The 23,969-nt window shown below is 38.6% G+C and overlaps 1 protein-coding gene across 1 annotated transcript in view; it reads left to right on the top strand.

Annotated features, from left to right (window-relative positions):
* Positions 1 to 23,969, top strand: part of LOC136262951 (uncharacterized) — a 245,500-nt gene that overhangs the window by 28,694 nt on the left and 192,837 nt on the right. The window lies entirely within an intron of this gene.

The raw sequence follows: 23,969 nt of genomic DNA, 5'->3' as shown, positions 1-23,969 counted from the left end.
CAACAAGGAAAGCAGACCGAAATTTTTAAAATCGCCCACAAATAGGCTTATTTGTATTGCCTTATATACTATAAGCCTCACCTTCGCCCTTATTCGAATTTATAAACGTTATCATAGAGAAACACCATCTCGCCCAATACCTCTGTCCATGTACAAAGTCCCCACACTACGGCGGCCATTTTGTTTTGTGACATCACAGATAATGCACGCTACGTCAAGAAACGTAATTGCGGATATCACTCATTGATTGACGCAAGTGGCTACTATTTTGAAAACGCAGCATGTTTCTTTGGTTAGCACCTCCAATTATCCGGTAAGTGCCAAGACGAGTGTGGGATTCGAACTGTTCCAGACCCTTTTTCTCCCTACCCAATGACAAAGACAAAAAAGCAGTCTGGCCACGCGAGATTAATAGAACGCCGAGTCGAGTGGAAGCCGTTTAAGATCGAGACTTCCAAAATCGTGATGCACCTATCAATGTCAAGCCCCACCTACCCCAAGTTGGGCAGAGGTGGGGATTATTGGGGATTTGCAAATGCGAGAATGCAAATTCCCCACCCCCGGGGACAACTTTGAGTTACGAATCCCCTACTAATTATCGCGGGAATCACAACAGTATGGAAAAGTACAGATATTCGTGTTGCAAATGCCCCTACCCTGGGGACGAGCTTGGGTGACAAATCCCCACCTGCTGCCCGACCTGGGGTAGGTGGGGCGTGACATTGATAGGTGCATAAGTCACCAATGGGATTCGAGCGTCATGGACTTGGTTAAACGTTGTAGTATATCGGTAAGATCGAGTAGTCGATGAGCACAGATTGTACTTGCTCAGTAGCTAAACGAAGGTCTAAACGCATAGTAATTGCTGTAGCAGTGAAGCGGACACGAAGCATCATAGTGATGCTAAAAGTGAAGTAAAGGATGGATAATTGGAATTATTGAGAGATGTTTTCTGTAATAGAGTAACATTTTTGCGGCTTGTCATGATTTCATTACTGACGTAGCCACAAGTAATTGCCTGTACAAACAGTCTTGAAAGGCTTCTAATGGACTCGGTGTTGTATTGAGTGCTACCAGACCTTTATGGGTCGGGCACGCGAGACTATAAGTGATGTACTCTATTTAGACGCGAGTTTTTAAATTTACAGGCCACAAAACTGAGTAGCAAACACTAGCTACTGATGTGTAAAGCAAAATATGGTTTCATGAAGCCATGCATTGTGGAAAGCTGCCCCAATCTAGCAGCCATATGCATGTCACGTTTTATTGCTCTTGTGTTGTTTCCCTTAACACTAGATCGGATTACTTGATGATAAACGCCTTATTGATTATTAAGACAACATATACAAGTATAAGAAAAAAATTGGAATTTTAAATTAGATTAGGGACAGTGCATACACAGTAGGGATATTCACTTCTTATTGTTTTACAGTGTTTGGACATTACGTACTACTCCGATCCAGCTTGTTTCAGTGCTTTTTATTGCAGCATTATGCACTGTCCCTAATCTAATTTAAAATTCCAAATTTTTTCTTATACTTGTTTGTGAAGTTTTTTTGCAAGCTTATGACCACTAAATATCTGCTGAGTTACTCACAGCGGTAGATTTAAGGTTGGACCTGGAAAAAATTTGAAGAAAGCTGAGTTTGGTATCATTAGAAAGCAAAGTTTTCATAGAATAACATATCCAAAATCCTCTAAAATCCACCTTGGGGAAACATTTTTATGGCCAATTTAGTTAGTATTGAGGCATATGTGACAGGATTCGGGAGAGTGGATCTTCCACACATATCCAATTTACCAACTTTGACAACTCATAACTTCAGATTGGAAAATGGTATTGACTTGAAATTTGATCAGTAGTGAGCACCAGCATCACTTATAAGTTGCAGAAAATTTCAGGTTGATATTCACCCTGTAGACTAGTTGTGGTTTCTTTATTAAATGCATTTGGTAGACCTATTTTTTGCAAATCTGGTCATTTGTGACTAACAAAAATGCATATTATCCTTAAATATTTTCTCATAAGAAATTCATTGCAATCAATATTAGCTGTATGAAATAAATAAATAAAAGGTGCCTATCATGTAAGTTCTGAACAAATATATTTGTCACGATTATTGTAAATAGTTTCCTCAGCACTTCTGCAACTCTCTCCCCTGCAACTGCCACATGCTGCAACATACTTTAAGCTACCACATGGATTTGCAGTAGAAAGCTTGCATTTATTTTGTACAAATTTAAGTTAAGACTTCTGGTGCTAGTCCCATGTCTGTTATCATCAGTTGCATACAGCCTCGATCCTTCTAGTTTCCAGCTCCATTATGGTAATGGATCAAGTTAGTCATTAAGTTCCTTCTAATGAATAACTTGTAGATGCACATACAAGTTGTGAAAGTGTGTTGCTCTTGCAATCATTTTCGTCTTGATTAGGCCAACTTTATACCCTGTTCAAATTTTGCAGATGTTGTATCACAGCCACTCCATGCAAGCGTGCGAAAAGAGAAGATGTAATTATGACGTTACAATAGGACCTATGTGCCCAATAATGTCATCAATTTTCCATTGCTCAAATGTTTCCCAACCTCTGAAAGAAAATATATACTTGCTATGTTCTGGTGCACCATGCAGGAGGACAAGAACATCAGTGCCATCAGCTACAACACACTTTACTTCCTAATATAATTGAAGTGCACATTGAACAATCAGTGTATCAGCATCCAAATTACTCTGATGTACAACCTGGACATCATCTCTCAGATATTGGACAATCAATTGATGTTTGCTCTTTTCATTTGCAAGAAAACTTCCTGACTTTTGTATGCTTCCATAGATTCACTTGACTGAATATCTACACCAGCACATACGTACCATAACATACCTGGGGATGCTGACAGCCCTACACACTGATTGCACACATGGAGATTCTGACATACTGATGGTCCAATGCGCACTTCAATTTTGTAATTGAAGGAAGTAGAGTGAATGTTGTAGCTGATGACAACAATGAAGTTCTTGTGCTACTGGTGCATGCTGGAAGCAGAACATGACAAGTACGTATCTCTTTTCATTCAGAGGTTGTAAAACATATGAAGATTTGGAAAAATGATGACGTTATTGGGCACATGTGTAGGTCCTCTTTTCACATACCTGGGGTGGTTGTGATACAACGTCCGCAACATTTGAATAGGTAAAGTCGACCTAATCAGCAATCAAATGATGTGCAAACGATTGAAAAGTTAATGATGGATTGTATAATGCAACAATTGCACATGTTGAAAAAGTTGGAGTTTGATGGGAATCAGTCTGATTCATTGAGGAGTCTCAGGTATACAAAACAAAGTACATGAAAATGGTGGCATCAGAAAGTTATTACACATGCGAGCTGTGAAAGTGTGCTAACCCTTGCAGTTGGATGGAGTTTTGAGGATCAATGGTTTTAGCTGATGCAAGAAGTTATTCATTGGAGGGAACTTAATATGGGGCTGGAAACTAGAAGGATTAAGGCTGCAATCGATGATGATAGACATGAGACCAGTTCCAGATCATACATATTAATTTTGTACAATATAAATGCCAGCTTTCCACTGCAAATCCATGTGGTAGCAATGTTATGCTCTTGTTGCAAACATGGATTATTAGTGTGTTGCAAAATGTGGAGGAGAGAGTTGCAGAAGTGCTAAGGAAACTGTTTCTTATGAAAAATGATTTAAGGATAACACATGTTTGTTGGTCAAAAATGATCAGATTTGCAAAAATGGGTTTGCAAATGCATCCGAGAAACCACAACTTAGTGTTCAAGTATCAATCTGAAATTTTCTCCACCTAATAAGTGATGCTTGCGCTTACTACTGATCAAATGTCAAGTCAATACCATTTTCCAATCTGAAGTTATGAGTTGTCAAAGTTGGAAAATTGGATATGTTTGGAAGATCCACTTTCCTGAATCCAGTCACATATGCCTCAATACCAAAGTGGCCATAAAAACTTTTCCCCAAGGTGGATTTTAGAGGATTTAGGATATGTTATTCTATGAAACAATTACTTTCTAATGATACCACAATCAGCTTTCTTTGAATTTTTTCCAGGTTCACCCCTTTTTTCAGTTATATCTACCGCATTATATTATAACTATAACAACTGATCAGTGGGCGTGGCTCTACATAAGCCTGCAGGCAATAATGGACGTGGGTTCATGCATACCTACACACTGATGAATGGACGTGGTTGCCATATGTCTACAGACTGTAATTTACGTAAGTGGGCATTGCTCACGAAAGAAGCAGAGCTACGCTATGACGGCACATTTAATTTAGCACGTGGGGTCAGACTCGAATAATCTGTAAAGCAGGACCTGGATGACCTGACTCGGTTTAACATTGTTACTAAATAAACTATATTTATTGACTTACACATTGCTATATAGTTTGCCGTGAGTTGCTCTCTCTGATTGATATCAACAGTGAGTGACGTACGTGTGTTTTTGGTGCAACCGGCGACCACGTGTATTCGAATAGTTTGATGCAATATACACTGGTATGGAAGCCGTACTGTAGTCTATTAACACTCAGCGGTAGAACCTTGACTGATGGCCATGGTAAAGAAGGATAAAAGGTAAGACAATAGCACAAGCATTGTATGCTTATCAATATACCAAAGGTTTTTTCTTAAGCAAACTAGAAACGTTTCTGCGAAAAAATTAGGGCTGTAGCTATAGCCACTTTTCTGCTACGAAGGCATCAGGCAGGCAGGCAGGCAGGCAGGCAGTAGAAAATTCTGTTGAATAATTTTTTTCTAAATTCTGTAGCAACTTGACGCAAACGTTTCGGGTCGATCTGAAGACACTTTTGGGCTTGGGTTTACCCAACCAATACTGTCATGTCATTGTGAGGAAAAATCGTGGCAGGTTTTTGGGTTATATTATATCACGGATCGCCCCCACACCTTCGATGTCCCTAATATACAGTACTATTGTACTGTATGATAGTATACAAACAGGGGCCTAGACTCAGGGTTACCATACACTGATAGCCAGAGTGATCAGGGGCAGAGGAAGCATCTACAAGTTGGGTAGGCAACTGTGAGATCATACTTCTATGACCACCACCAGCATCATAGTTGTGCAAGCATAATCAGCATTTGCAGCATGCTTAGGCTAGCCCCAGAAATTTTTTGAAAATTGCTTTCTGAGATTGCATCTGGAGACAATTTCGCATCTATGAAAACAATATTATATCTACTCTAATGAAATGAATAGTCACTGACTGCTCTATTATGGTATCGCTAACTGTTCTATAGAGTATCTCGAGTGACAATATCCAAAAGTGATCCTGGAAAACCAGAGCAACCAGACTGCTTTCTGTGGACTTGGAACATGGCTCAATAGCTGCCACTAAAAGTTGGGTAGGCATTTGCCTACCCTACCTACCCAGTTCCGCCGCCCCTGGTGATCAGTGCAGGAGCCTTGGCAAGACTTACAGTACTTAACTTACAGTACAAAATTACAACTACAAAGTAGCAAGGTTCAGGTCAAGAGGTCCAATAGATCCCACTCCTGGGAAGCTCTAGAATTGAAAATTCTGTAAGAGCAGGAGATGACAATACAAGCAGCCTGCTCAAACAGTGACCGGACAGTTTTCTGTGACACACAACAAGCAGTAGCCACTTGAGCAAGTGTTTCTGGCATAAAGTGACCCAGACATCCTATCTCGATAGAACTGAGATCAACAACTAATCCAGTGCGTTGAAGATCATACAGTAAAGAACCATATCTATCTTCCTTCCGAGATCTTGCAGCCAATAAGTGTTGCTGGGTATTAGTGGGAACGGTCAGCTCAAACAGGTAGATGGAATCCTTAGAAACCAAGACCAAGTCAGGTCTGCTAAGGGAGGTAGAAAGTTCGGTGGGGATAGTGCTAGGAGGGCTGACACTGGCAAGATAACCTGGAAGGTCAGCGTGAAGTTTAAAAATTTCTTTTGAAGCCCATGAACGAAAACCTGCAAGACTGAATCATGTCTCCAGGTATACCTACCCTACCAATTCAACTCGTTTCTGTTTGCTAGTAATGAGAATTCTATTTAATGCCATTGACCTTGGTACTGCAAGACAAAGCTCGCTTACGTTGCCAGATTGTTAAACTGTGGCCATCTATATGCCATCAAAAAATGAAAGTTTCACAATTTGGCCTGTCTAGAATGTTCATCATATGTGTATCATTGGTAATCCACTGAAACTGGAGCCATGATTGTTGTCTTCACAGAAATATCACTTAGAGTCTCGCGAGGCTCATATTTCTTAGTCCACAAGAACATCAACACAGAGCTAAACATGGATCTCTGGTATAGAACTAAAAATTAGGGTTGAAATGAATATCAAATGTTAAGAATCTAAATATTCTTTAAATTAACGAATTATTCTTTAAGAATTTTCTTTATAACTAGGTTCTTGAAATGGTAAAATCACATATTATGCTACTACAACTTTGAAATTAAAGTCCTTTTAGTATAAATAATCGAGAATTTTCTTTATAACTAGGTTCTTGAAAGGGATAAAAATTTAGAGTTGTACCAATTCCCACTTTTTAGGGAAAACCAATATCCAATATATTTCCTGTTTTACCAATATTTAACCAATACCCGATTGTAGGTCTTTACAGGTTATACTTGTGCATACTCCACTAAAAGTAGAGCTAGTAAAGCCAATATTGTGAACTTGTACACTTACCTCTGCTAGTGAGACAAGTGGGCTAGGGCCTAAACCATCACCGTTTATCTTTGTGGTTACCACAAAACATAAACAAATTACCTAAGTACATATACCAGAGCCTTTGATACCAGCCCTCCAATGGTGCTTGAATCAACTAATAATATGCTGGCCACAGCCCATTACAACTGATTTCTCATTATGGCAAAAAAATTAAAAGCTAATTATCAATTATGGTAAAAACAGCTAATTATCAGCTACTACTGATTACCGATCCAATTATTGGTACAACTCTAGATAAAATCACAGATTATACTACGAAATTTAAATTATGTAAAGTCCTTTTAGTATAAATAATCAATTATTGTCAATATTTCATCATAACTTTGTAAGTAAACAAACCTATGAGTATCCAGTCTTCGCTGTTCGATAGAGCACTCCTCACTTTCCATAGAAAAATTTTAAGCATTAATGTCAAAGAAGTGTAAAATCGCAAATTAATCAATTATCATCGTCATTAATCTATTATTGTCCACCCAATTTGTTACCGTAGATCTATTATCGACAGGCTCAGAAACATTTCCCTACAAATGCTTGGATATACTTTTGTTTGTTGCTTACCCAGATGCATTGGCTTCCCTTGACCACATGACACACTATTGTGTGTCTTGATATATTGCTGATATTTAAATTTTGTGGTCTTTGGTATAATTTTGTCCTATTAATATTAAGAATGTGAGGAATTTTAAAGGAATTTGAGTGACAGTTGGTTACGTGAACTTTGAGTTGTATACAAATTTGTTATTTTGATAATATTCATAATCTTGTACACACTATATTCAGTATCATGATAGTAAAAATTACACTATCACTCAGCCTTAGTTAACTTAGTAAGAAAAGGCTTTGCATGAGAATACTGGAAGCACTGCAGTAAGACACCAGGCCTAACCAACCAATTCTATAATGAGGGTTGGATCCAAGGATCATTTGTCCTGCTTTCAGCAGTTTATGGTATGTACTCCCTTATGGTAAGATTCTATTCAGAATTGCAACAATAAGCAATTCAAATTCTTAATTAAGAGCTAAATAAACGTATTAATTTTGTGATCTATTGATGGTATATAGCATATAGCCATAGATACCCTGTTAACAAACTAATCAACATGTTGGTATAATCTAGCAAGCTTGTTTTCAGTAAACTGTGGCAGTTCTGACAAATTTCATTTTTATTAGGCACAAATAAAGGCATGAGCCAGTGGTCATATGGTCTACTACTTAAGGATCGTAGAGGTTACAAAGAGACAAGTCTATTAAAGAATTTTACCAAATGGGCTGCTGGTAAGACACATAGTGAGAAGATGGTGCTAGCTGGAAGTTTGCTACAAGTACTCACGGATACAGAAGTAGCTACAACTGCTGATCAGTTTATTCCACCACTGAATTACAAGGTTCTTACTGATTTCACAGTAAAACTGATGTGCATACCAGCATGGGTACATCCTTTGACAGACAGACAAAAAGAGTTATTGTTGGCAGTAACCAGTTATAACATCCGTGTTGAAGTGTATCATAAAGTGGAGTGAGTTGACAAGCTTAAGAAAGGCTCACATGTATTGGTAGAAGGTTTTCACTTTTACCAACCTGTTATGTCCATCATTCACTACATTGGAATTCTATCTGGAGAAGATGGCATTTGGTTTGGTGTAGAGTTACTTGTAAGTAGTATTCTGTATAAATGATTATAATTACCTTAAGCCTACAAGATTAGATTTTAGCTATATACCGTATAAGCATAAATTTTGGCGTGGAATTAAATTTGGCGATTTGGTGAATGGTTACAAATTAAAATTTCGCCATTTGTGTTTCTGTAATAATAATAATTATAGTAGGTAAGCAATAGAATTGCACACGTGTCGAGACCTGCTGAAAATCTAAGGTGTGTCCACTTTTGCTATTGTCATTTTCTACTTGGCTGGTGGTTTGTGTGGCAAGTCTAGATTTCTTTTCAATGGCTCCGTCTGTTCGGCCTCTATGGGAGGGCCAGTCTTTACTAGCCGTTTAATTTTGTACATGTCGCGACTTTTAAATATAAGTTAGGGTATCCACTCAAAACAGGAAAGTGCTTCATTTTGTTGTTTCTGGAGATTTTCACACAAATTTACCTTTAGATAAAGCAAACAAGTGCTAATTTGTTATTGGACTGTTTGCAGCAGTTGCTATCAGCACAATTTTAATATATGTAAATATCCAAAAAGTTGTCACGTGACCAAAAATCCTTTCATATAGGATTTCCACTGTAAAATAAGATGATGCCTCAGCCTTTTCATTGTTTTTGATGGTTTTCATGCAGGCTGACCTTAAGATAAAACAAACAAGTGTTAATATATATTAAACTGTTTATTACTTTCAATATCAGTGTAGTTTTAACTGTAAATACCCAAAAAGTGATCATGTGGCCAACAATCCCATTACTGCTATAAAGGATGTGCTATAGCGCTACAAGATGTAGAAGTCTTCATTATAAGGCAAGAAAATACACTAATTGTGACTTCAGTCACCCTAAAATACAGTGATTTTTTAATAAGCTGCCCAATTTAACTATTATGATATTTTTGGTCACATGACCACTTTTTGTATGTTTTTTGTGAGTTAAACTTATGGTGATACTCAATGCTACAAGCAATCCAATAATAAATTAGCACTTGTTTTCTTTATCTTAAAGATCAGTCTGTATGAAAATCACCAGAAACAGCAAAAGAAAGCACCTTCCTATTTTGAGTTGGAAACCCTATATAAGTAATTGTAATCCAACTTGTGAAATGGAGGATGAATATTTATTCAATCCATAAGCAGTAGCCATCACTGAGAAAGGAAGCAACATGATTGGGCATAATATTCCATGCAAGATCTCTGCTGCGTGCTGGAAAGATGAGTGGCCCTCGAAATAATCGACTCCGATCTTCAGTTTTCTTTCGCCTGATTTTATACCACAGCCGGTAGCCATGTACACACTTTTTCACCACATGTAACTCCAGCTGGAATTCCATGTCGCTGAAAGGCTTGCTGACACGCACATTTACACATAATACATTTCACCAAATTAATTTTTCGCCAAATGCAATTTATTGAGGAATCGCCAAATATTCAGCTCGCCAAAATTTCTGCTTATATGGTATATCCATGCAAAAACAGCCAAGCTTTTTAAAAAGGGTGCGGCCTTCAAAAAGCCTGGGTAACAAGTTGATGTTGTGCTAATTCTAAAAACCAGGCACCTTGCAGCAAACTAACCTAACTGGAATTAATTAACAGTGTCCTGATACCAATATTTGTTTTGGGTTTTGCTTTGTTGCTACATACAATATTGAATCATCATAGTTAATCTAGTTATTTGTAATTCTGTAATTACATTGCTAAGCAGCACACTGCTAAGGAAGGCATACCTCAAACAAACCACTTTAAAGGGGCAGTGCGGCAATAGCAAAGCCGTTTAAGGTGATATAAACAAATGACATTATTGCTATAATACGTATTCTATTATCACATAATTTATTCATATTATCGTGTAATTAAATCAATGGCAGAAGTAGTCAGCCACGTTGCCAGTGTATCTGCATCAACATCTGCTCAACAGGAGGTGGGATACGTTGTTTCTAAGTGCTGCATTAATTTACCTAACTCCGTAGTGCAAAAGTCCAAGCAACAATGCACCACTCATGTCATGTGCACATAAATCGACTTGCCAATGACGAGGTAGCTTCCCTTGCAAAGTGGCTGGAGTTCACTGCTCAGCTGAGCGATGCCGGTGTGGATCACAACAAAAACCTTGCCATAACCGTGCTCTGGTAAGATTTGTGTCTTCCGTTATCATACAATCTATGGTAAAATTCTAGCCAGCACGTGCAGAATCCCAAGTGCAAAAGTCTCCACCAGTGATACCAAGTGCATCAAGCACTCGTGATTCTCGGAAGAAGGAGATACAAGTATGAATTCATACATGCAACACATAATCACATACAAATTAATCTTCTAAATAATTTAGACATCATTTATTATATTATTATAGGAATATTTACGCGACTTGGACGTGGAGACTTGTCACAAAGTTATTGTTGAGGCATACTGCAGATCTGGTGGTTTCCAGAGGCTACGACAATTAGACCAGCCGCCATCGCATCCTTTTCAGCCTCAGCCACAGGATGAGGAAGTGCCTTGGTGTGTTTGTGGTAAATGCTGCTACATGGATCAGCCAGTTGAGCAAGTGCTGTCGCAGGAGGGATTTTTGTGTTACAGACCTCGAAGCATTTGAGGTCATTGTTCTAGACTCCAGTGTCCTTTTGGTGGCTATATTGAACCAATGTAAAGTGACTGGAGACGATCCAGAATATCTGCCTGCAAGTTACCATAAAGCTGCTTACAGACAATTCACTGTCTGGCAAAATGGATATCTTGTACCAGGAAATAAATGTCCAGTTCCAGCATGTGTAGCGTGGGCTATCAGGACAGGTTTCCTGAAGCTAGCGGAGTGTATCTAGTGTTTCGTGGATATGCAATTTGGTTATTAGGGGTTACTAGGAACTTTAATTTAATTAGTGTAATTGAATACTGTTAAAATCTTGATTGTTTGTTTGATAATATTAGTAATGTTTCTATTGGTGCATCTTGCCCAATGGTTGATTGAATATTATGAGGATGGTTTAAAGCCAGTGGTAATTTACTTCTTGTTGTCATGTCACTTTCTTCCCTCATCTTCAGAATAGTGAGTACAAGCTCATTCATGTAAGGGTACTCCTTACAACAATGAACTGGAGTAACATCCCACTTCTTTGTTTGCTTTCGGTATTTTCTGTGATATATTATCTCTCCTTCTCTGTTTCTGGCAACCTCTCTCTCAACATGTGCATTGTAATTAATCACAGCAAAACGTATACAAGCAATGTAAGATTCATTCCTGAAAAAATTAACTTCATTTATATACTATGAATATTACACTTACTTGAATGCAAACTGTTTAGGTGTGTAGACAAGAACTACATTGTGAAAAGCTTCAAGAGTTCCTGTGTGCCTACAAATAAATTGCCCTGTAGAAAGATCAGCTAGAAGAAATTACCTTGTAGAGAGTTCAGCTACAAAGAAACCATCATGTAGAAAGTTCGACTACAAACAAGTCATCCTGTAGAGAGATCAGTTAGAAGAAGTTACCTTGTAGAGAATGCAGCTACAAAGAAACCATCATGTAGAGAGTTCAGCTACAAACAAGTCTCCCTGTAGAAAGATCAGCTAGAAGAAGCTACCTTGTAGAGAGTTCAGCTACAAAGAAACCATCAAGTAGAAAGTTCAGCTACAAACAAGTCACCCTGTAGAGAGATCAACTAGAAGAAGTTACTTTGTAGAGAGTTCAGCTACAAAGAAACCATCATGTAGAGAGTTCAGCTACAAACAAATCACCCTGTAGAGAGATCAGCTACAAACAAGTCACCCTGTAGAAATATCAGCTAGATACAAGTTACCCTATAGGGATCAACTACAAACAAATCACCCTGTAGAAATATGTGTTGGAAACAAATCACCATGTAGAGAGTTCAGCTAGAAACAAGTCACTCTGAAAAGAGTTCAGCTACAAACAATGGGAATTTTAGCTACAGTTCAGATATGTATAAGAAGTCGTTTTATTACCTACAGTATGATTATCTTTCATTGTTAAATATACAAATATTTTTATAATCAGACAAAAAATTGTACACAACATTTCTTCCTTTGTTCCACAATTCCTGCAGAAAAGAAAAAAAAAGTTAAAAGGAAGCCAGTTTATGGCCGGCTTTGGGGCTTGCAATACAAAAAGAAGTGATATCTAAACCAAAACAGCCAAGCTGTAAAAAGAGTGCAGCCCTCAAAAAGGCCAGGATGAAAAAAGATGTGAAATCCAAGGTGGCGGCCAAGAAATGGCTGTGATGGTAGGTTTATGGCAAAAATTTTAATTACGACAATTCAGGTGAATTTGGTGCCGAATCCTAGTGGAGGAGGCAACGCAAATTCACCTGAATTGTCGTAATTAAAATTTTTGCCATTAACCTACCATCACAGCCATTTCTTGGCCGCCACCTTGGATTTCACATCTTTTTTCATCCTGGCCTTTTTGGGGGCCGCACTCTTTTTTTACAGCTTGGCTGTTTTGGTTTAGATTATCATTGACATCACTGTATCCGTTTCATGGCTACCGCCTTTGATTTCACAACTTTTTTTTTACCCAGGCTTTTTGAAGGCCGCATCCTTTTTATACAGCTTGGTTGTTTTTGCTTGAATTTCATTTTTAAATGTATACCCAAAGCCAAATATAAACTGGATTGTTTTTACACAAATCACTGTTCTTATCTACAGCTGATGTAAGGAAATTGTATAGTGCTCTACCAATACAGAAAAGTACTTACTGATCTGATACCAAAGCCAATTTAGACTGATGTAATTCTGTGCTTGCTTGTTCATGGCTATAATATATATGTAGTGCCTATGGTTATTTGCAACAGTGTTTTATAACAAAGTAAATTCCTTCCAAGTTAGGTATATACTATTTGTTTATTAAGATTTTGCAGTGATTGAGTATCTTGATTTTTCATACAAAATGTGATAAGTTGCAGTTGCTCATTTTTACAAAACAAATCCTGCACCTTTTATACTAGAATACAATTTACAGCCTGTTGTCACAAGTTTTATTAGCATAGTATTTATTGTGATCATTATGATGATGACCATTGGCATGAGTAGATCTCAATAGTAGTATTTTGTACCAAAATGGTTATAATGTCAGTGTTGATTCAATGAACACTAGAGCAAGTTGTAATAGTATTGTATTACAGAGTTTATTGTAATACTCTAATATAGTACACATTTTTTGAAGATTTCTATGCAACACACATAGAATGTTCTAGAACAATCTAGATTTTCCATATCTATGAAATTATAAACTGTTTACTATTGAGTAGCTAGAATTTTCATTTATAAAGTAGATATTAAATGAGGTGATCAGCCGTGAAAGCAGCAGTTAAGGATTTGGGTTTTCAGTATGGAGATCCCTGGTTCAAACGCTGGTAAGTTTTTTTCCAAACATTTTCATGCACCATGTTTGCGGTGACTGTTCTATTAGAGTATTTCGACCCCACGATTTACAGTTGTTTGGTTTTACCTTGTAACTCTAAAGCTGTCAATGCGATTTCTTTTCAACCACAAAAGGTTTGAGCTATGATGGTTAATCTATACGCATACTCGATTTTTAAGTTATTCCCATTAGTGTTTTACCCTGTAGGTGTAACAAGTCGGCCTTTTTAAATGCAAATAATCGTCCATAATTCTATGAGATTTTCACCAAACTCGGTATGTGATTGTGCTGCAATACTTTCTTCAAGCGTACCAAATCTAAAGAAAATCAAGGTACACATTTGCATTTTATAATGGTTTTTATAAAAAGTGCTAAAGAAATAATCTAAGCCCTAAACAAAGAGAAAAAAACAACAACAAAGTAATTAATCCGATTTTTTGAAGGCTAATATTTCATGGTTGCAGTAGGCAGTCTTGCTCAAATTTGGTATGTGTGGTACTGAAGGTGGAGGGAATTTGCAATAAAAATTATTCCAATTCGAGAAGTGAGCACAGAGCTACGTATGCATGAAAATCGCATTTTGTTTCTTCCGGGGGTCTGCAACTCCTTTGGAATCTCATACAGCATCTTTGAAATCTTGCAGAAATCTCAAATCCTAGCTGATTTTGAAATCTGGAATCTTGAAAAATTGTTGCAAAATTCTGTTTATTTTTTGTATATACAACATTATGTGTATGCCCTACATTGGTCTACAATTTTTGTAGATTAAAATCTTTGCTCACAGAAGTTATCATACACTTCTGGATACTAAACATCTCGTGATCTAATTATTTCAGATACCACAATTTTTTTTGCTTTGAAACCTTGAGATCTTGCCATAAAATCTTTAAAATCGTGGAAAAAAATGAAGATTTTAAAATCTCGTACTGGGTTTTTACAAGCTGTGGACCCCTCAGTGTCTTCCTGTAAATATACTTACAGTGTGGCGTGCTGGCTTTCTGGCTATACTAGTATAATATGTAATAGTTGTAACACAAGCATGAGGACTTTGCCTGATATGTATGCCCGACTGCCCGAGGGCAGAGGGCATACATACGAGACAAAGCCCGAATGCCTCATGTTACAGCTAATATGTAACACTTATTAGGCTGTTAGCCTGTACAGGACGATCAACCACCCAAGTCAATACAACTGCAGCCACTGGATGTGTTATATATGCATACCTAAAATGTTCGATTATGGGTCAACATCTAGTACGTTCTGGTTACGTTCAGTTATGATAAATGGACATATCCTAGAGATATCACGGAGAATTTCCGTTACGCAAGTTTAATGTTTTAATCAATGCTATTTAATCATTTATGGAAAAACTATGCAGTTCACTAAAGGCCTAGACAAGTAAGCTTGCTTGTAGAGTGGTTACTCCATACAGAGTAGTAGCTTTGTGATGGGGGTGTGTCCATATTCGAAAACGTGCGGAAACGTTGATGAATAAGCTATAGCACTAGTTTTCACCTTAGCCCAACATTTTTCAACTCGTAGGATGGCGATGATAATAAAACGTTCTCCATCTGAGTGGTTTTCATAGCGAAATCCAAGTTGTGCATCCTAATCACGTGAGTGTTGATCAATCCCCACAATCAATTTCAGCATCAACGTCTATATAATCACTGCCCAGTTGTAGACCGGCTACATTTTGTATGTAGCCTGGCTACCTGTGCTACTGTACATACAAAATGTAGTCCGGGCAGCTCCTTTTATCTGAGGTATGAAAGTGTCACATGTAATAGTTATACCATGGGCACGAGTGTGCATATGTCAGGCAAAGCATGAGTGCTCGTGGTATAACTAATATGTACCGGTTAATCACCTACACGTATGGGATACTGCTGGCATGCTTCACGAGTGTATTTATATTGGGATATGTGAATTTTGATAGTGGGTGACAAAGTGTTGCTGTGCAGTGCCTGTGCTAAGGGTTCAAATGTATACGCAATGACATAAGCATACAAAAAGTTTGATTGTGGATTTATACAGTGAGCAAGGAGACACAAGACATTGAAACATACCTTGATAGTGGGTATTTACTATAATAATCATGAATAAATTGTATTCATGAATGAAATTACAGGCGCACATGAATACCATTTCACCTATAATAACTACATGAATATGTCGAGACCAACGTTGAAACCGGGGTCACTACTGCTGACCCGGATGACCCACTGACCCGGATAGCAATCCGGGTCAGACCCGGATTTGACCCGGATTAATTAAAGCCAAGGCGTGCGATAAGAGCTATGTTTCGGCTAGTCTCGAGCGAGCGAGACTACCTTTTTGAGCGTTCAATTCGTGTTGAGTAAACAGGGGTGGATCCAGACGCAACTTCAGCCTAGCTGTAGGTTGAAGACCAAAAAAAAAACAAAAAAAAACGTCATCACCTACTAACAATAGCTACCCCTCACCATAGATACCCTCAGTTTCGTGCTACATACTACACTTACTAATGCATGGGCGTGGCTGAATGTATGTTTGTAATGCGATAAGTGGGCGTGGCTCACGAAAGAGCTACGTGATAGCGTTTATAAGTTTCCACGTCGTCAAACGAACAATTTCCTTTCTCACGTGATCCAATCCGGGTCAGACCCGGATAATTTGTAAACCGGGTCAGACCCGGATGACCCGGAGAAAATGTGACCCGGTTGACCCGACTCGGTTTCAACGCTGGTCGAGACAGCTGTCTAGAACTCATCAAAACGGTAGTATAGAACTCACCTGTATTAAAAACAGATCCATTTCAGCAAAAAAACTCCTCAGCATGCTTTGAGAATTGGACTAAGAAACTTAAATAATGACACAAAGAGATAGCAAAGACATCAAAGAAATGTGAGGATTTCTTGGAATGGGCTAACAGGGCCGGCCTTAGCATTCTGGAGGCCCTAGGCAAAGCCAAAGCTAGAGGCCCCTCCCAACAGTCAAAGTATTTCCCATTTGTAGGGCCTTCATATACATTTATAAGCTTGTTGTGCAAAACAGCATGGACTGCACGGCTCTATATGTAATTACGCTAGCTATACATGTATGTATGGCTGCTGTTTTTGCAGCTTTATTTCTATCCTAGAAGTGTTTGTGTAACTTATTATCTAATCAAAAACAGCCAAGCTGTAAAAAAAGGTGCGGCCCCCAAAAAGGCCATGGTGAAAAAAGATGTGAAATCCAAGGTGGCGGCCAAGAAATGGCTGTGATGGTAGGTTAATGGTAAAAATTTTAATAGCGACAATTCAGGTGAATTTGATGCCAAGACCAAGTGGCACAAAATTCACCTGAATTGTCGTTATTAAAATTTTTACCATTAACCTACCATCGCAGCCATTTCTTGGCCGCCACCTTGGATTTCACATCTTTTTTCACCATGGCCTTTTTGGGGGCCGCACCTTTTTTTACAGCTTGGCTGTTTTTGATTAGATATCACTTCTTTTTGTATTTGTATACTGCAAAGCCAGCCTATGGCTGGCTTTGGGGCTTTTTTAACCCATGTGTTTTTTTATTTACCACAGGAAGAAGAAAAGAACTTATAGAAGATTTTTAATACTTCAATTATTTTTGATTTTATTAGTAATTATACAAATTATATACATATATTTATTACATGCCCATTATTCCCCACAGGATATTTTTTAGCAGCTAATCTCTCTACTGGGTGACTTAAAATATAGCTGAACTATATACAGGATAGTTTTTTTGTAGCTGAACTCTCTACAAGATAAATTCTTCTAGCTGATTTCTCTACAGGGTGATTTGTTTCTAGCTGAACTCTCTACAGGTGATTTGTTTGCAGCTAAACTTTCTACATCCATGGTGGTTTCTTTGTAGCTGAACTCTCTACATGATGGTTTCTTTGTAGCTGAACTCTCTACAAGGTGACCTCTTCTAGCTGATCTCTCTACAGGGTGATTTGTTTCTAGCTGAACTCTCTACAGGTGATTTGTTTGCAGCTAAACTCTCTACATGGTGCTTTCTTTGTAGCTGAACTCTCTACATAACAGTTTCTTTGTAGCTGAACTCTCTACAAGGTGACCTCTTCTAACTGATTTCTCTACAGGGTGATTTGTTTCTAGCTGAACTCTCTACAGGTGATTTGTTTGCAGCTAAACTCTTTACATCCATGGTGGTTTCTTTGTAGCTGAACTCTCTACATGATGGTTTCTTTGTAGCTGAACTCTCTACTAGGTGACTTCTTCTAGCTGAACTCTCTACAGGGTGATTTGTTTGTAGCTGAACTCTCCACCTGATGGTTTCTTTGTAGCTGAACTCTCTACATGGTGCTTTCTTTGTAGCTGAACTCTCTACATGATGGTTTCTTTGTAGCTGAACTCTCTACAAAGTGACCTCTTCTAGCTGATTTCTCTACAGGGTGATTTGTTTCTAGCTGAACTCTCTACAGGTTATTTGTTTGCAGCTAAACTCTCTACATCCATGGTGGTTTCTTTGTAACTGAACTCTCTACATGATGGTTTCTTTGTAGCTGAACTCTCTACAAGGTGACTTCTTCTAGCTGAACTCTCTACAGGGTGATTTCTAGGTAGCTGAACTCTCTACATGATGGTTTCTTTGTAGCTGAACTCTGTACAAGGTGACCTCTTCTAGCTGATTTCTCTACAGGGTGATTTGTTTCTAGCTGAACTCTCTACAGGTTATTTGTTTGCAGCTAAACTCTCTACATGGTGCTTTCTTTGTAGCTGAACTCTCTACATAACAGTTTCTTTGTAGCTGAACTCTCTACAAGGTGACCTCTTCTAACTGATTTCTCTACAGGGTGATTTGTTTCTAGCTGAACTCTCTACAGGTTATTTGTTTGCAGCTAAACTCTCTACATCCATGGTGGTTTCTTTGTAACTGAACTCTCTACATGATGGTTTCTTTGTAGCTGAACTCTCTACAAGGTGACTTCATCTAGCTGAACTCTCTACAGGGTGATTTCTTTGTAGCTGAACTCTCTACATGATGGTTTCTTTGTAGCTGAACTCTCTACAAGGTAACTTCTTCTAGCTGATCCCTCTACAGGGCGATTTGTTTGTTGTTGAATTCTCTACACAGTAATTTGTTTGAGGCTAAACTCTCTACATGGCGGTTTCTTTGTAGCTGAACTCTCTACAAGGTGACTTTTTCTGGCTGAACTCTATACAGAGTGATTTGTTTGCAGCTGAACTCTCTACATGATGGTTCCTTTGTAGCCGAACTCTCTACAAGGTGACTTCATCTAGCTGAACTCTCTACAGGGTGATTTCTTTGTAGCTGAACTCTCTACATGATGGTTTCTTTGTAGCTGAACTCTCTACAAGGTAACTTCTTCTAGCTGATCCCTCTACAGGGCGATTTGTTTGTTGTTGAATTCTCTACACGGTAATTTGTTTGAGGCTGAACTCTCTACATGGCGGTTTCTTTGTAGCTGAACTCTCTACAAGGTGACTTTTTCTAGCTGAGCTCTATACAGAGTGATTTGTTTGCAGCTGAACTCTATACATGATGGTTTCTTTGTAGCTGAACTCTCTACAAGGTGACTTGTTCTAGCTGAACTTTCTACAGGGTGATTTCTTTGTAGCTGAACTCTTTAGGCGGTGATTTCTTTGTAGCTGAACTCTCTCCAAGGTGACCTCTTCTAGCTGATCTCTCTACAGGGTGATTTTTTGTAGCTGATCTCTCTGCAAGTTGATTTGTTTGTAGTCGATCTCTCTACAGGGTAATCTGTTTGTAGCTGAACTGTCTATAAGGTGATTTGTTTGTAGCTGATCTCTCTGCAGGTTGATTTGTTTTAGCTGAACTCTCTACAGGGTGATTTTTTTGTAGCTGATCTCTCTGCAGGTTGATTTGTTTGTAGCTGAAGTCTCTACAGGGTGATTTGTTTCTAGCTGATCTCTCTACCGGGTGATTTTTTGTAGCTGACCTCTCTTCAGGGTGATTTGTTTCTAGCTGATCGCTCTACAGATTGATTTGTTTGTAGCTGAAATCTCAACAGGGTGTATTGCTTGTAGCTGAACTCCTTACATTGTGTCTAGTTCCTAGATGATCTCTCTACAGGGTGATTTGTTTGTAGTTGATCTCTCTGCACATTGATTTGTTTGTCGCTGAACTCTCTACAGGGTGATTTGTTTGTAGCTGATCTCTCTACAAGTTGATTTGTGTGTAGCTGATCTCTCTGCAAGTTGATTTATTTGTAGTCGATCTCTACAGGGTAATTTGTTTGTAGCTGAACTGTCTATAAGGTGATATGTTTGTAGCTGATCTCTCTGCAGGTTGATTTGTTTTAGCTGAACTCTCTACAGGGTGATTTGTTTCTAGCTGATCTCTCTACAAGTTGATCTGTGTGTAGCTGATCTTTCTGCAAGTTGATTTGTTTGTAGTCGATCTCTCTACAGGGTAATTTGTTTGTAGCTGAACTGTCTATATGGTGATATGTTTGTAGCTGAGCTCTCTGCAGGTTGAATTGTTTGTTGCTGATCACTCTAAAGATTGATTTGTTTGTAGCTGAACTCTCTGCAAAGTGTTTTGTTTGCAGCTAATCTCTCTACAGGATAATTTGTTTGTAGCTGAACTCTCTGCACAGTGATTTGTGTGTAGCTGAATTCTCTAGAGAGTGATTTAATTGTAGGTAAACTCGGTACAGGGTGCATGACTTGTTTATAGCTGAACTCTCTACAAGTTGATTTGTTTGTTGCTGATCATTCTAAAGATTGATTTGTTTGTAGCTGAATTCTCTGCAAAGTGTTTTGTTTGTAGCTGATCTCTCTACAGGATAATTTGTTTGTAGCTGAACTCTCTGCACAGTGATTTGTGTGTAGCTGAATTCTCTAGAGAGTGATTTAATTGTAGGTGAACTCTCTACAGGGTGCATGACTTGTTTATAGCTGAACTCTCTTCAGTGTGACTTGTAATGTTCTGAATCTCTACAGTGATATAATTGTAGCTTAATTCTCCACAGGGTGACTTGCTTCTTGCTGAACTGTCTATAAGATTAACTGTTTGCAGCTGAAGTCCCTACAGAATAACTTGTAATGTAATAGAATTCTATAATGGAGTAAATAAATTAGCTGAATGCTCTATTAGGGTGACTGTTCTATTAGAGTATCTCGATCTCGCATTTGCTACACAGAGTTGGCTTTCGAATCATAACTCAGTGGTTTGTAATCCAATTCTTCTATACTACTGCAAGGACTTTCTATGAAGATTATTCCAGCTATACACTGATTTTCAGCTCATTGCTCTTAGCGGTTTGCCTAGTAGGCATAAAAACTAATACTTTTTTATTACTAAAAATCGATCGCGTAATTGTGACACAGGTTGGGTTTTGTGTCATATCTCCGTGGTCTTAATCTCGATTCCTTTCAAACCACCAAAAGGCACTCCTACGATGGTTACTCAATCTACATAGCAATTTTCAGCTCATTCCATGAAGCGGTTTACCCTGTAGGCGTGACAACAAATCGATCTTGTTTTACGCGAATAATCGGTCATAACGCCTGAACCATTCATCGGATTTGCACCAAGTTTGATGCTAGGATTCGCCTTTGGACTCCCTTTCTGTGTGCCAAAGTTCAAGGCGATCGGAGCACGCGTTTGCATTTTATAGCAATTTTTGCAAGTGTGCGAAAAGACGAAGAAGAAAAAAAAAATAACGAAGAAAAAAAACACGAAACTTTGGCCGCTCATATCTCGGAAATGGCTTGCGTGATTTCCTTCACATTTGGAATGTAGACTCCCCTAGCTGGCAGGCAACTCTGCAGCAAATTTGGTTTCAATCGGATAAGCTATCACCGAGATAAAAATGTGTGAAAATGACGTTTTCTTTCTTCCTGTCGATATACTCACGGTGTGGCGCTCCGGCTTCTTGGGCCGCACGACACACTACCGTGTGTCTTGATAATATACAGATATCTTTCCAGCTCTATAGCACTGTACGGCAATCTTCCACCTCTTCAACTAGCTGATCTTGAGACCTTTGCGATCAAAGAACCAGTGCTACCCCTGAGTCTCACCCGCTCAATCACCTTTATCATGAACAATACTTTTACTGTAATCTTAGTGCCAATTTCCATCCAGTGTAGCGACTACAGAACCACTCAGTTGCACCAAATCAGAGGTGCGAAACGAAGGATGCGCCAAAGCAGCGCAGTCAAGGAGCAGCAAATGGCAAACAGCCAAACTACAACAAACCACAGCTAATACACTATACACTTTTCCTAAGTAATGTACAACTCACATGAATTGGTCGCAATACAAACAGATACTATAAGAAATTAATGTCTCTCCTATACTCCAAACCGTCACAGCACTCTCCCTCCATATTTGTTTTTAAATACTTACTATCACGTGAATCAGCTCTGCACGTGAGTAGAACAATAGAGAATGTTCCTGCGTGCTTTTGTTATGACGACGTATGTGCTTGTTCTGTAATGATAAGTTGATAGAAGCTATTCATAGCCTGGGAATACCTAGAACTGTTCACCAGTGTATGGCTGCGTAAGGGAAATGTGAATGTAATTGGCTGTATGAATAGCATTTTATTATAGATGTACATGCGATCTGTAAGCCTGAGGCCCCTTTTTTGGTGCTCGGAGGTCCCCTCAGCCCCTCAGCCCTAGGCAGGCTGCCTACCCTGCCTAAGGTTAAGGCCAGCTCTGTGGGCTAACGTGATATCTGCACACCTAACTGTGCAATAACTTAAGATGTTGCTGAACCGATTAAGGACAGCCATACAAAGATAATTGGACAGCATGTTTGTGGTAATGTGTAAACAAACGCGGAAATCCATGGACCACAGCAAAGCATCTTAGTGGACTAACAGAACAAGCTCTGTCAGACCGCCCAGCTACTGTTGTTGATAGAACTAACATTATTCACGTTTTAAGACTATTAGCTTGTCACAACTCTGATTAATTCACTGGCAAACAGCACCAGCTGCCATCGCGTGATTACTGTTATGCGGAGCGGGCCCTACTAGTTACATGGTCTCCTTTCTCGCTAAATAACTTCAAAATTATGCTCCACAGACCATTAAATTTGGTATAGGCATTGGTAATCTACAATAGTACGCTTCGAATTTTCGTGATTCGGGCTTGATAGAGTTGTTGGCCAATATTGTAGTCCATAGGTATGCGTTTTCACTACTTTCCATGTTGTTAGCAGTAAAAAGGAAAGCGTACAGTTCCACAAGGTGAGAAATGTTTGGAACCGAAGTGGCTTAGCACTAGGTTGTTAATTGGCTAGGTTATTTAAAAAATCGGCTTGAAATTTCTGAGTTATATAGGCGTATAATGAAGGTATGTTATTTCATGAAACTTTGTATGCTAAACTAAAGCATCACAGGCTATCACAACAGCTTTTTAGGCATACATTAAGTTGTACACTAGCAAAGTTTTGGGCCACCCTAAAATGGCTCATTAAGTGCGTGGGTTGAAACAAATTGTTTTGTGCAGCTGGACTTAATCGGTTCAGCACCACCTTCAGTTAATGAGATATACATACTGCTTAATGAGATATACAGACTATTTAAAGTGCATATATCTTATTAACTTCCCTGAACCAGTGCAATATCATGACCCACAGTAGTGGTTCATAATAGAGATCGCCTATTTTTTTCCAAAATCCTAATAGAACACTCAACTGAACACCACCTTAGAATACTCTTCCAACCTCAACAGAAGCCTTAGAAGTTATTTTGAAAGAAGTTTAGGTACACTAGCAAATTTTACGTCAGATACGTACTTTTTAAGAATTGAAAACTGCCATTTTGAGCCATTTTTGTCATCATGAACCACAGTAGTGCTTCATAATAGAGATAGCCCATGTTTTTTTGCCAAAATCCTAATAGAACACACACCTAAACTAAACACCAGCTTAAAAGTTCCCCCAACTACAAAAGAAGCTTTAGAAGTTAATTTGGAAGAAGTGTAGGTCCACTAGAAAATATGAAGTCAAGAGGACCCAATAAAAGTACATTTGAAATATGTCATTTTGTTCATCTTCTTATTATTTTTCTCCACAGGGCTAGAGTGGAAGGGGGGGGGGGGGGGGGGTAGGACAAGCCCACGTCAATTCATAATGGAATTACGTAAGTCCCTTAGCGCTACTAAAATATATTCAAAAGAAACGGATTCTTCTACCTCTCTATAGGGATAT

Source organism: Dysidea avara, chromosome 8 (genome assembly GCF_963678975.1).
Source record: "Dysidea avara chromosome 8, odDysAvar1.4, whole genome shotgun sequence".
Classification (NCBI taxonomy): Eukaryota; Metazoa; Porifera; class Demospongiae; order Dictyoceratida; family Dysideidae; genus Dysidea; species Dysidea avara.
Note: the sequence above shows the minus strand (reverse complement) of the source record. Positions and strands in the feature narration are given on the sequence as shown.